The sequence below is a fragment of the Stegastes partitus genome, unplaced genomic scaffold, assembly GCF_000690725.1.
Source record: "Stegastes partitus isolate 25-593 unplaced genomic scaffold, Stegastes_partitus-1.0.2 Scaffold348, whole genome shotgun sequence".
In the NCBI taxonomy this organism is placed as follows: Eukaryota; Metazoa; Chordata; class Actinopteri; family Pomacentridae; genus Stegastes; species Stegastes partitus.
Genome location: NW_007578079.1, coordinates 251,318 through 262,868, shown reverse-complemented (window position 1 = coordinate 262,868; position 11,551 = coordinate 251,318). Strand labels below are relative to the sequence as shown.

At 50.6% G+C, this 11,551-nt stretch overlaps 1 protein-coding gene across 1 annotated transcript in view; it reads right to left on the bottom strand.

Moving 5' to 3' along the window:
- filip1l (filamin A interacting protein 1-like) overlaps nt 1-7,613 on the bottom strand; it is a 64,387-nt gene extending 56,774 nt beyond the window's left edge. The window contains exon 1 of the mRNA XM_008284131.1: nt 7,383-7,613. The gene's annotated coding sequence lies outside the window, so the exon portion shown is untranslated. The remainder of the gene's footprint in view (nt 1-7,382) is intronic.
- Between the last annotated feature and the right edge of the window lie 3,938 nt (nt 7,614-11,551).

Genomic DNA, 11,551 nt, shown 5'->3' with positions numbered 1-11,551 from the left:
TCCGCCCCCCATGACCCTGGTGAGGATGAAGGTGTAGAGATGATGGATGGATGTTGTCCACCTTGGTCAGAAATGCTGCCTTGGCTTTAGTTGGTGCTGCTTCCTGTCCATTCAGGAGGTGGTGCTGCTGTGAACAACAGGGGTCCTGAGTCTAACCCGAACCCTCGTCTTCTCCAGACACAGGCTGTGTGCTACAGATACAGCCCAGCATTATCTGGGAGATTGGTGAGAAGATCAAGACCTCGTTGACACCTGTTTGCCAAATCAAAGTAATCTTAGCCCGGCATGCAGACCTGCTCTGTCCAAAGCAAAACTGCAACACTGATGTAAAATACAACATTTGATTTATTTTCCAGGTTTAAAAACCAAAGAGTAAACAGCCTGTGACCTCTGAGCTCAGAGCACAACACTGGGTCACTTCACAGTTGTGCAGATTTCAGACATCAGGCTGCTGTGGACCAAGTGACAGTGAAGGCAGCACAAGTGATGCACCACTGCCAGCTTCACTGGCTGAGACCTGCAGGGTTAACCCTGTAGCTGCCTGTGCTGAGCAGACATACATCCAGCACTGTTGCTGTATGGACTGAGAGTGTGACGTCCTTGTTTCCCAAACTCATGTCCATGAACGTGCTGCTGGCCAGTGTGCTGCCAAGTCAGGACGTTCCTAAAAGAATACAAATAATTAAATGATCACCAATTTCTCCACATTGTGTTTTTCTCACGTTGGGAGGACCAGAGCGCTGCAGTGTTCTGTGATAACGTGTCTACTGTGCAGACAGACAGGCTGCATGTCAGGAGGGTTTCTGCTGCATCATGGAAAGCATCGGCCTCGTCAGACAGCCTGCAGAAGAATCTGACTATAGCCATCCCTCACTGTATATTTACCACAGCACATAGGTACTAAATACAGGAAAGGTGATGACACGCTGACCAATGCCAGTCATGCAGATGCCGAACATTCTCAGTGTCCGGAAATGAAAAGACAGCCGGCGTTAGAATTCTGTTCAGGTGACAAATGTTTTCTGGTTAAAAAATACTTGTTTGTGGTCAGTGCAGAGTGCATCACAGCCAGTGTTCATGTTCCCAGCATGAGGCAGCATGAGCAGGATGTCTGAGGCCTGATGAGCACAGCACAGCGCACAAGTGTTCTTCAGCATTTCACACATGTTTCATTCTCTAGTTTCATCCTCTCTTTTCCAGATGGAGGCTTTTGGTAATATAAAAGATATAGATATAGATATAATAGAATGTAAGTCATAGAATACTGTTTTATGTTCCTCCAGTAGACGTGACTGTTTCATGCTGTAGCTGATCGTGGCGGCCGATGCATCACTCTAACACTCGTTTAACCACATTTCTCTGTCACGCTGGTTTTACTGCTGGGTTTTCAATCAAACTGCTCTTTCATTGATTAAGTCGTACAAACATTACAAGCAAAGGCAGAGCCAGTAGATGCATTCTGTCACAAAACGAAGGATCAGCTCGTGATGCCCTGTGGAGCCGGCACAAGATGTCAGCACAACGCTCATCCCCAGAGCAGCCTGCAGACACCAGCTAGCTAGCTACCAGCCGGCTACCAGCCGGCTACCAGCCGGCTACCAGCCGGCTACCAGCCGGCTACCAGCTAGCTGTGGGTTCTTCACTGCTGGTAGAACAGAAAACACTTCTCTGTGGGAGGCTTGAAGAAAGTCAGGACTCTCAGCTGCTGGCTGTGTTGATGCAGAGCACATACAAGTATGGGGATGAATGAAAAACAGGAAATAGTGAAGTATTTCTACTATGAAGAGGCACTATTTGGGCATCTTGAAAAATGCTGTGCGTGTTTGAAAGTTAAATATGTTAAATGCTGTAAATTAAAGCTTTCCTCTTTAACCTCTTTATGATTTATGTCACACTGCACACACATTATTTCCAGTCATGGATGTGTGTTTGCATAAAGGTGCAGGAGAAATGTGACCACAAAGTGCTGCCAGGCCTGTTCGTACCCACATCATGTCTGCAGCATCCCCTCCTGTCATGACAGCATGGACCAGCACACACAGGACTCCAGCTGTCTGTTGTTAGGGGGAGAACAAGGCTAGAAGTCGGGACTCTCACTCATAGTTTGTGATGCAGAGTCATCTCAGAGAGGAGCTCCTTGGTGTTTGTTCTGACAGACTCTGTTCCTTCTTGTTGTTCCTGTTGCAGCACATCCAGACAGAACGCAGCTTTAATCCTCAACCATCCATGAATGTGTTTAAAGGCTGGTTTCAGAGACTGGATCAACGTGGACAAACGTGAACTTCAAAGTGTTGCTGAAGGACACGTTGTGGGTTCTGCAGCTTTTCTCTTGTAGAATTTCCTCCTGTAGCTTTTTCACACGTGGACTGGGGGCCTGCAGCCGTCCTCCCTGCTGAGGGCTTCTCATGCAGCACAGCCACTCATCCGTCTCTAATGCTTCATGGTGGACTGATGCAGCGCCGGCATTACTCACTTCTACACTTCCACAGAGATGAGCAGCGACTGTGTCTGCTGCAGCAAATCACACTGTGACCGCTGGGTCCGGTGCAGGCTTAAAGATACGGACGTGAATTATTGATGCTGTTTCTGTGCTGATGCACCTGGGAGCAAGGCTGTGCTGAAGTAGCAGAAAGATAACAAACGCATATCCACAGTGTGTTTCATCAGACCACCAAACAGGCTGCTTTAGAGAGGGAGGATGTTCACGTCCTCTTCTACACTTCCAGATAAATGGAGCAGGTGATAGGGACGCCTGGTGTTATCCCTTCATCTGTCTCTGAACTGCTTACGTCTGTATGTCTTCACTCGCCGTCAGGGGAACGTCTTCTACGAAAGCAGCCACCAGCTCATCTTTCAATTATTACTTATTTTGACTCGGCCTGACAGCAGGAGGCTGCAGGTCAAGCTGTGGGAGGTAGAGAGAGACTCACGCTGGACAGCGCTGGCGTTTGGCTCCTGGTATATTTAGTTCTCTTTTCCCAGAGCTCTGAGCAGTTGGTATTCTGTGAGAGAAACTGGATCCATGTCCATGTGGCCCTGGGTCCGGGCACTTCTTGGACCGGCCGACCCCACTCCGGCTGCTCAGGCCTCAGTCTGCAACAAGTTGGTGTGTTGACCCTGAGATTAGCCGTACTTCTACCAACGACACTAAACGCCCCACTAATGACCAACCTCCATTCTGACGAGGTCTTCAGACTAAACAGGGAAATGTAGAGTTTGTCATTTACTTGGTTTGATTTAGACACAGAGACTAACAGAAGGACGCTTACAAAAGATTGTGGTTGTTGTTGAAGACAAGCGAAGCGTCCAGCGTCAGAGTCTGGAGCTACGTTGACCCGTCCATCGACCCCAGCCTCCTCCTTAAAGCATCGCACTGCTCCTCGCGCTGTTTCTGACGCTGTGACGGTTCCTTTGTCAGACGGTACCAGCGCTGTCTTTCTTCAGTCTCCTTTGACACATGATCCTTCTTTCAAATGTGAGGTTCTGTTTCTTTGTGCAGGTCGGCTGTTGTTTCACCTTCTGCTCGTGTCTAAGACACTTCACTTCATTAGCCTGGTCACACATCGCCTGGATGATCTAATCAGCTCAGGGGAAGATGGCTGAGGAGTTCTGATGGCGTTGGACCTTGTGTCGTACAGCCTGATCCAAACGGTAGTCCGACTCAGTTATTGATTCCTGTAGGGGGCGCTACTTCCTCTTCAGTTTAGAGAGTCAGCGTCCTGCTCAAAGGCCTTTGGTAGCTATGAGGAGCCACTGACACCGTTACCGACAGCATGACAGTCACTGGTAGACGTGGACTGGGAGTCCTGTTGCTTCAGGAGTTGATGGGACGATGAGCCCATCTGCTTTCAGCACTGGTTCCCTCAGAACTCTACAGACTGAAGAAAACAAGAGTTTGCCCGTGATCTGAAAAGCATCAAGGCAGTTCAAAGCCAAGAGGATGAAACCGCAGCAGAGGCCAAAGCGTGTTTTATCTGTGTTTTAATCACCACCAGTCTCCTCCCGTTCATGAATCCAGCGCCTCAGCAGAGCTCTGAGCTGGGCCTTCTAATCCGGCCTCCAGCTGGTGGAGCTCAGGGTGCCAGGAGGTTTGCAGCACTGCGTGTCTCGTTTAATGATCTTTGCCCCACTACCCTGAAACTGTCAATCACCCTGAGAGCAGAGGAGTTTGGAGCGAGGTGGCTAAAGCCAGAATAGTTCTAAGTTCTGTCTACACCGGCTCCACTGCAGCAGGTTGAGGCTTCACACGTTTCACACGCTGTTGGTTTGTTTCATTTGAAGGATATCTGGAGGTCTGAGGGGCAGACTGAGTGTATAAAGATGCTGTATGGTATTTATCTTAGTTGCTATCCCATTTGGAAATCCTCAACAGCTGTCAGGTACCAACCCAAGGTCCGGTAGCGCTGCTCTGTGGGCCGAGAACACTGCAGCCGTGGCTGAAGATGCACAGCTGAGCACATTTTGAGCTCAAAATATCACATTCTGTTTGATGCAGTCATGAATGTTCTTCTTGCTTATATTGATCTATGTTGGTCTTTGAGATCAGCAGCTGTGTGCATGCACTGGTTATCCATCAGCCTCCAGTTTACTCCCAGTCTGTCCAGCAGCACAGGCTGGGTACAGAAGGTGGACGATGCCTTTGGGTCTGAGAAGTGACGCCGACGCGGTAGTGGCTTCAGCCTGCCAGCAGGGACGACTCCTCTTCACGCACCAGGACATGTGACTGGGTAGACGTCGATGAGGACATCCACTGGCTTTAGTCTGGCAGCTCAGTGAACCTGTTTCCAGTCGGTTGTACTCGTGTGCAGCTTCACTGAGGGAACCACGGTCTCAGTCAGAGGAGGACAGACAGTATGAGGGTGTCTTCAGGGTGTAGCTGCCCTCTGATTGAATGCTCTTCATCGAGTCCTGGGTTATCCCACCACTCCATCCAGCTCCAGGTTTAGGCTTTCAGAGTGTTCGTCCCCAGACCAGCAGGTGCTCCAGGTCAGTCCTTCCAGGCAGGCTGTGGTCCAGACTTGACCTTTTACTCTGTACTTGGCAGTAAACAGTGCTTCAGATGTGGATGCTGCTGCAGAGACGCTCCAGGTTCAAATGTGGAGGCTCCACACGTGTTCAGCTGAACAGAGCTGAACATCCATGATCTACAGCACACGCTGCACCCCAAAGGCCACCAGCATTGTTAGGACCTCACACACACTTCACACACACTCTGCACACTCTGCCGTCCAGCAGGAGGTTCAGAAGCATGCGGCCCACACGGCCCGACTGTGCAACAGCTTCATCCCTCATCAGACTGTTCAAGGACTGGACGAACACACACACACACACACACACACACACACACACACACACACACTACCTCCATTGGGTTGTACTGTCCGTGTTGTGTTAAATGTTTTCTTTGCCGTGTTTAAATGACCTTTTTATGTTGCACTACTTTTCCGTGTTTGTATTTCTGTTCTTCCTCCTATTTTTGTCTTTTTCTATTTTTTGTCTGATTTTATGTGACCTTGTTGCGCTGCTTTCTCTGCACTCCCGCCTTCGCTCTGGATCTGGGAAACGCTGTCTCATGTCACTGTGTGCTGTACAGCTGGATGTGGTTGAAATGACAATGCAGCCCAGGATGTGATGACGTCTACAATAAGCTCACAGTTTTTACTTTAGTTTCACAAAAGTGTTTTTGAAGAACATCTTGATCTCACAGCGACCTTCTGGGTACAAATGTCATCCCTTCGTTAGCTCATCCTGTCAGACATTTGTGTGACCTGTCCTCGACCTCTGACCTCTGTCAGGTCATCGTTGACTCAGACTGAGCATTTGAACAAAGCTGAAGAACTGGGCATTCGAGATACAGAACAAGAATGGTACAGACCAGCGACCCAGCACCTCCCATCGCAGGTATCAGCAGAAGACATGAGATAGAACTTAGAAGGTTCTGTCTGATCTGTCAGCAGGAGACATCAGAGCGAGGCGTTCCAAACACTGGGACTGTGTGGGCTAGTCTCTGATTCCTACATTTCTGTGCATAAATGAATCCAACATGAGCCTAAAGCAGCCTGAACCTGCTGATCAGTCTGCCGGACGTCACCTCTTTGTTGCCTTACGGCGGATTAGCAGCACCAGAAGGCAGCAGCTCTCCGTCCCGCTATCATACCTACTTAAACAGATTAGCCTGTCGCTGCTCGTCACATGCTGAAGCCTGTTCGAAGCTGCATCTGGAGGCAGCGTGGGGCCGTCCGTCTGTCAGCCCGCTGTTTCCTCACAGGAGGAGGTTTGTGAGAGTCGACAGGAATCTGCAGCACCTGTTGATCTGCTTTGTGTTTCTACAGCTCGCTAACCGATCCTCACAGGGACGTCTTCTCATGTTTTGTCCAAAATCTAAATCTCTCATTCATGCACAGAGAGCACACGTCTGAGCTGTGAGAACAGGAAGCTGAAGAACCTGCAGCTCGTTGCTGGTGAGGATCTGTTATCGGTACCGTCTCTCTTTGCGGTGCGGACCACTACGGACATCCAGCCTGAGCGTGTGATCAGCACTCTGGCACAAAGTATTAGCGTCTTCTAACTGAGCTGAGTGAAGATGCTGCATCCTGCTGACATGTGACTGCTGTCCGCCGCTGCCCCGAGTGTGTTTCCAATCTGAGAGCAGGCGGTAACCTGACCTCCCTCAGCGTCCTCCCTGCACTCACATACTGTACGGCTGTGCTGCCGGTTCTCATGGACGTGCTGCCCTTTGGAAATTCCCCGGCTGCAACCAACACCGCCCCGCCGCGTAACCAGCGTCCACTCAAGACGGTGTCGCTGCACGGAAGCGAATAAATTATCACCATCTGCTTTGATGTGGTGGGCAAACTGACCACGGGGCGCAGCCGCTGCCAGGGTGGTGTCCTGTTCTGCCCTCATCAGCACATTCAGCTGGTTTACTCCACACAACAGCAGCACCGCTCAGAGCTGCAGTGAAAACACAGAGAGCCGAGCGCAGCACAAGAGGTTTCAGTGTAATCACGCCGATGCTTCGTCTCTCTGCCAAATCAATTCAACATATTTAGAGCAGATTCAATCCCATTAGATTAAATGGAGATCAGCAGGTGTTCGCTGTGAAGCCAGAGCCCTCTAAGCCCTCTATCTGTCCAATTAGCAGCAACCGCGCAGAAAAGCCGCAGATTACAACTTGCTCAGGGACTTTTCTGAAAATCCACTGAAGTTCAGTGAACAGCGAAATAACACTGAAAAGCTGTCAGTGAAATGGATTAGACATGAAAACACATCAAAGAATAGCATTCCCCTGCAGAGTGATTGGATTTGGGTTTTTTATTCTGCTGTACATGCACAGTCACACACTCCAAACTAAAGACGTATATCTGGGCTCACACACTCACCCTGTCCAAGCCCAGCTCCGGTCTCGCCTCTCGCAGCAGAGCCCACGGTGCTGTTGTGCCTCTGCAGTGCCGCTGGCTGAGCCTTCAGCCCTGCCGGCTCAGATCAACGCTTATCCTCAGTGTGAGTCGTTTGCTCTGCTCTGCCTTCGTAACAGTCGCTGTCCCTTCTCTCTCCCCGTTGCGTCCTTAGCTGGCCTCGTGTACAGTCCAGGTGGCGTGATGAGAGAAGAGTCTCCTGGTGGAGAGACGAGCTGCTGCTGCTGCTGCTGCTGCTGCTGCTGCTGCTGCTGCTGTGTGCTGGTGTCTGAGGCTGTGAGCTGGTGTCTGAGGCTGTGTGCTGGTGTCTGAGGCTGTGTGCTGGTGTCTGAGGCTGTGGCTGTGAACAGACTGAGAGAGAGCAGGGGAGGGAGACAGGACCTGCCATGCAGATATCAGCCCTGGTGCAGTTAAATTTAAACCACCCTCCCTGCTGACACCTTGAGCCTCGGCTGCCCTCCCTCTGCAGCTCATATGGACCATATGGCCCCTGACAGCAGACTAAGCTCTCAGGAGTCTGTCCCTGAGGAGAAGGAGAGCGACGGGAGGTGGAGGGCAGACGGAGCAACAAGACAGCACACATCAGGAGCACATCAGTTACAAACGGCTGCATTAACACTCCCCAAAAAAACAACCAAAAACCAAAGTTGAATTTCTTTAATCAGTCATTTCACAGAACTGGAGAAACTGCAGAACATTTCTCCACATGCACAGCTGTCACAAGAAGAACAGAGGTGTAGGTCTGGTGTCCTGTCTGGTCTCTGCAGCTTTATGCTCGTGTTGAGGAGAGAACCAGTCGTTGTTTTGTCTTTTATTACACGTTCTGCTTTGAGGAAATTCTTTGTTTGGTTTCATAAAATATCACATTAGATTTGATATTGGACTGCAGGTGGTTCAGTGGTTAGCACCGTGGCCTCACAGCCAGAAGGTCTCCGGTTCGCATCCCGGTGAGGACACCCGGGATCTTCCTGCGTGGAGTCTCCATGTTCTCCCCGTGCAGCGTGGGTTCTCTCCGGGTTCTCCGGCTTCCTCCCACAGTCCAGAAACACATGCTGAGGTTAATTGGTGATTGTAAATTGTCCGTAGGTGTGAATGTGAGTGTGCTTGGTTGTCTGTCTCTAAGTGTAGCCCTGTGATAGACTGGTTACCTGTCCAGGTGAACCTGCCTTCACCCTGAGTGTGAATGTGAGTGTGCTTGGTTGTAATATGAAGTGATTTTAATGAAATATTATATAATTTTGGCTGTTGTTTGTTTTTGCAGTGTGTTTATGGGGTTCAGAAACAGATCCTGGACTCTGTCTGATGCTCTGGCTGATCGTCTAAATGATGCGTCTGGATGGACTCAGTGCAAAGTTTGACATATGAACATCAAAACCTGGAGACTACATTACCCACAATGCAGCACAACCCCCACTGGCTGCATTTCCATCAGCAGTCAGAGATGGGATGTCATGACGGAGGAGCACATGGAAAGCCTTGACTGGAGGCAGAGAGCAGTCAGTGAGCAGCTGGTTTCATCAGACACACGAGCTCTGAACAGAACATTCAGGCAGTTTCTCAGCTTTTCACGCTGGTTCCACCTTCATGGGACATTCCAGTTGAAGTTTCTGACTGGATGCTTCAAAAGTCCAAATGTTCCTTTGGAGTGGAGTTTCATGACACTCACAGGTTGTGTTCTGATCCAAGTGACACGACCTGAGCAGCAGAAGCATCGACACCGCTCACGTTATGCAACGGCGTCTAGTTCCCCGTCAACACAGTACCTGCAAAGGATTTCTTTGGTTTCACCTGGCAGAGGGCTGAGGTTGCACCAAAGACAGGATCCTGACACTAGTGCACCGGTTTTGAAGAACTGGGTTAGTTTGTGATGCAGTCTGCGGGTCAGACGGTTGAGTGTGAGCAGCGCCGTTCCCTCAGCGGACGTCCGAGCAGCAGCAGCGTTGTTGGGCTTCAGGCGGCACGCTGAGCGAACGACAGGAAGAAAGAAAAGCTGCATTGAAATGAATTGGTTTTATTGGGCCAAAGCCACCGAACAAGGACCGACCTGTGCAGGTGTTTGTTCATCACGCCTCTGAGCCTCCAGTGGCTCCGCCCCCGACACACCACCATGAAGCTGCCTCTGAGCCTCTGCTCACCCGGTCGTGTGTTTGCTCCTGTGTTTCAGGTTTCAGCACCGTTTTCGGACCACGGTTTAAATACAAGTTTCGTCTGTAAAAAACTTGCTGTTCCAGTGCTGGTCCTCGGGCCCAGGTCTGGTTCTGCAGCCCATGTCCGTACAGCTCTTTACATTTAAGGCTGAACTTGCATAGAAGAGGGGAAGCGACCCAGTGAGGAGGAGATGAGGTTTTCCAGCCTTCAGTGGAGCGTCGAAGGTGACTCAGCTCTTCTGCCGGCAGTCTTATGAAATGGAATTAAATGGAGCGCCGACACAAAGACTGCGTCAATGTTAGAAAACACAGGATTGTGAAAAGCTGAGAGGGCAGCTGATCCAGCCTCAGACCAAAGGCTCCTTCACACCACAGAGTCCAGGTCCAGCAGGACGGACGCATCGCTGCTGCCCGAGTGAAACCAAACACTAAGTGCAGATAAGAATAGGCCCCAGGGCCCAAAGTATGCAGGTTTTATTCTGACAGCTTTGCTCCTGGCATTCAGCTGTCAGTCATGTTTAGACATGACGTCTGTCTCCGCAGGTTCCGGCCCAGTTTGCTCTTTCTGGGAGTCCCATCAGGTCAAATATCAAGTCAACGCCAGATTGAACTTCTAGTTCCTACTCAGAGCCACTGGTGGGTTGTTGTAGAAATATCTCATCCTTCATGAGTGTTCAGGGGAGAAAACAGCCAAAGAAGGAAGCACAGTCTCTACATGTTCACTGTGAACCACTTGGGCCCGGTTCTGCTGTTTATGCATCGCTGGTGTTTATCAGCCACAGTGAACATTTGACTGATGGTATTTAATGAACCAAAGCTGCAGTCCCAGCTCCGTCCACCGTCCTCGGACTCTGCTCAGAGGCAAACAGCCGTCCAGGATGTATGACATGTTTTAACTTTTCACTTCCACTGACGCCTGGACGGGCCAGAATATCCGGTCCACTGGTCAGAATTACACATCCATGTTGATTTAATGCTGTTAGAACTGAGCTGTAGTGTCACTGTGTACTGGTTCTGTCTGCTTCGCCTGATGCAGCTCAGCAGAGTCCACTGATGCTCTGCAGCTCCACGATGCTGAGGCTGAGGTTGATGCAGAGGCTCAGGCTGAGGCTGAGGCTGAGGCTGAGGTTGATGCAGAGGCTGAGGTTGAGGCTGATGCAGAGGCTGAGGTTGATGCTGATGCAGAGGCTGAGGTTGATGCTGAGGCTGAGGTTGAGACTGAATCTGAAGCTGATGCAGAGGCTGAGGCTGAGGCTCAGGCTGAGCTGAGGCTGAAGCTGATGCAGAGGCTGAGGTTGAGGCTGAGGTTGATGCTGATGCAGAGGCTGAGGTTGAGGCTGATGCAGAGGCTCAGGTTGAGGTTGAGGCTGAGGCTCAGGCTGAGCTGAGGCTGAAGCTGATGCAGAGGCTGAGGTTGATGCTGAGGCTGAGGTTGAGGCTGATGCAGAGGCTGAGGTTGATGCTGAGGTTGATGCTGAGGCTGAGGTTGATGCTGAGGCTGAGGTTGATGCTGAGGCTGAGGTTGATGCTGAGGCTGAGGCGTTTCTTCTGGCAGCTCCGTCCAGCCTTTAGAAACGATGTCCAGTGTTTGTGTGTGTGTGGAATGGACCTGCAGCACAGAACCGAGCCGTCTGTACGTGGGAGGGCTTGTTCTCGTTTAACCAGCTTTGGAGAGATTCTAGCAGCAGAGCGACGATGAGGACGACGCTACGAGTGACTACAGGACATACGTTATTGTCAAGTCCAGACGTTTTACAAGTCCGAGCTGGTCAGAGGCCTGCAGTAACTGTACACTGCTCGCTAATCACAAACGCCACCAAATTAACCTCACTGACAGCTCTGAGGGCGGCACGACAGACAGCGCAGGCCACCAAGTTCCCACCGAGACGTCTCTCATCACTCACAGACTCAGACTGAGAGTGTGTGTCGGTGTGTGTTGATGATTCGGACGTATGCACGTGTGTGTGTGCACGTGCTCCAGGGCTC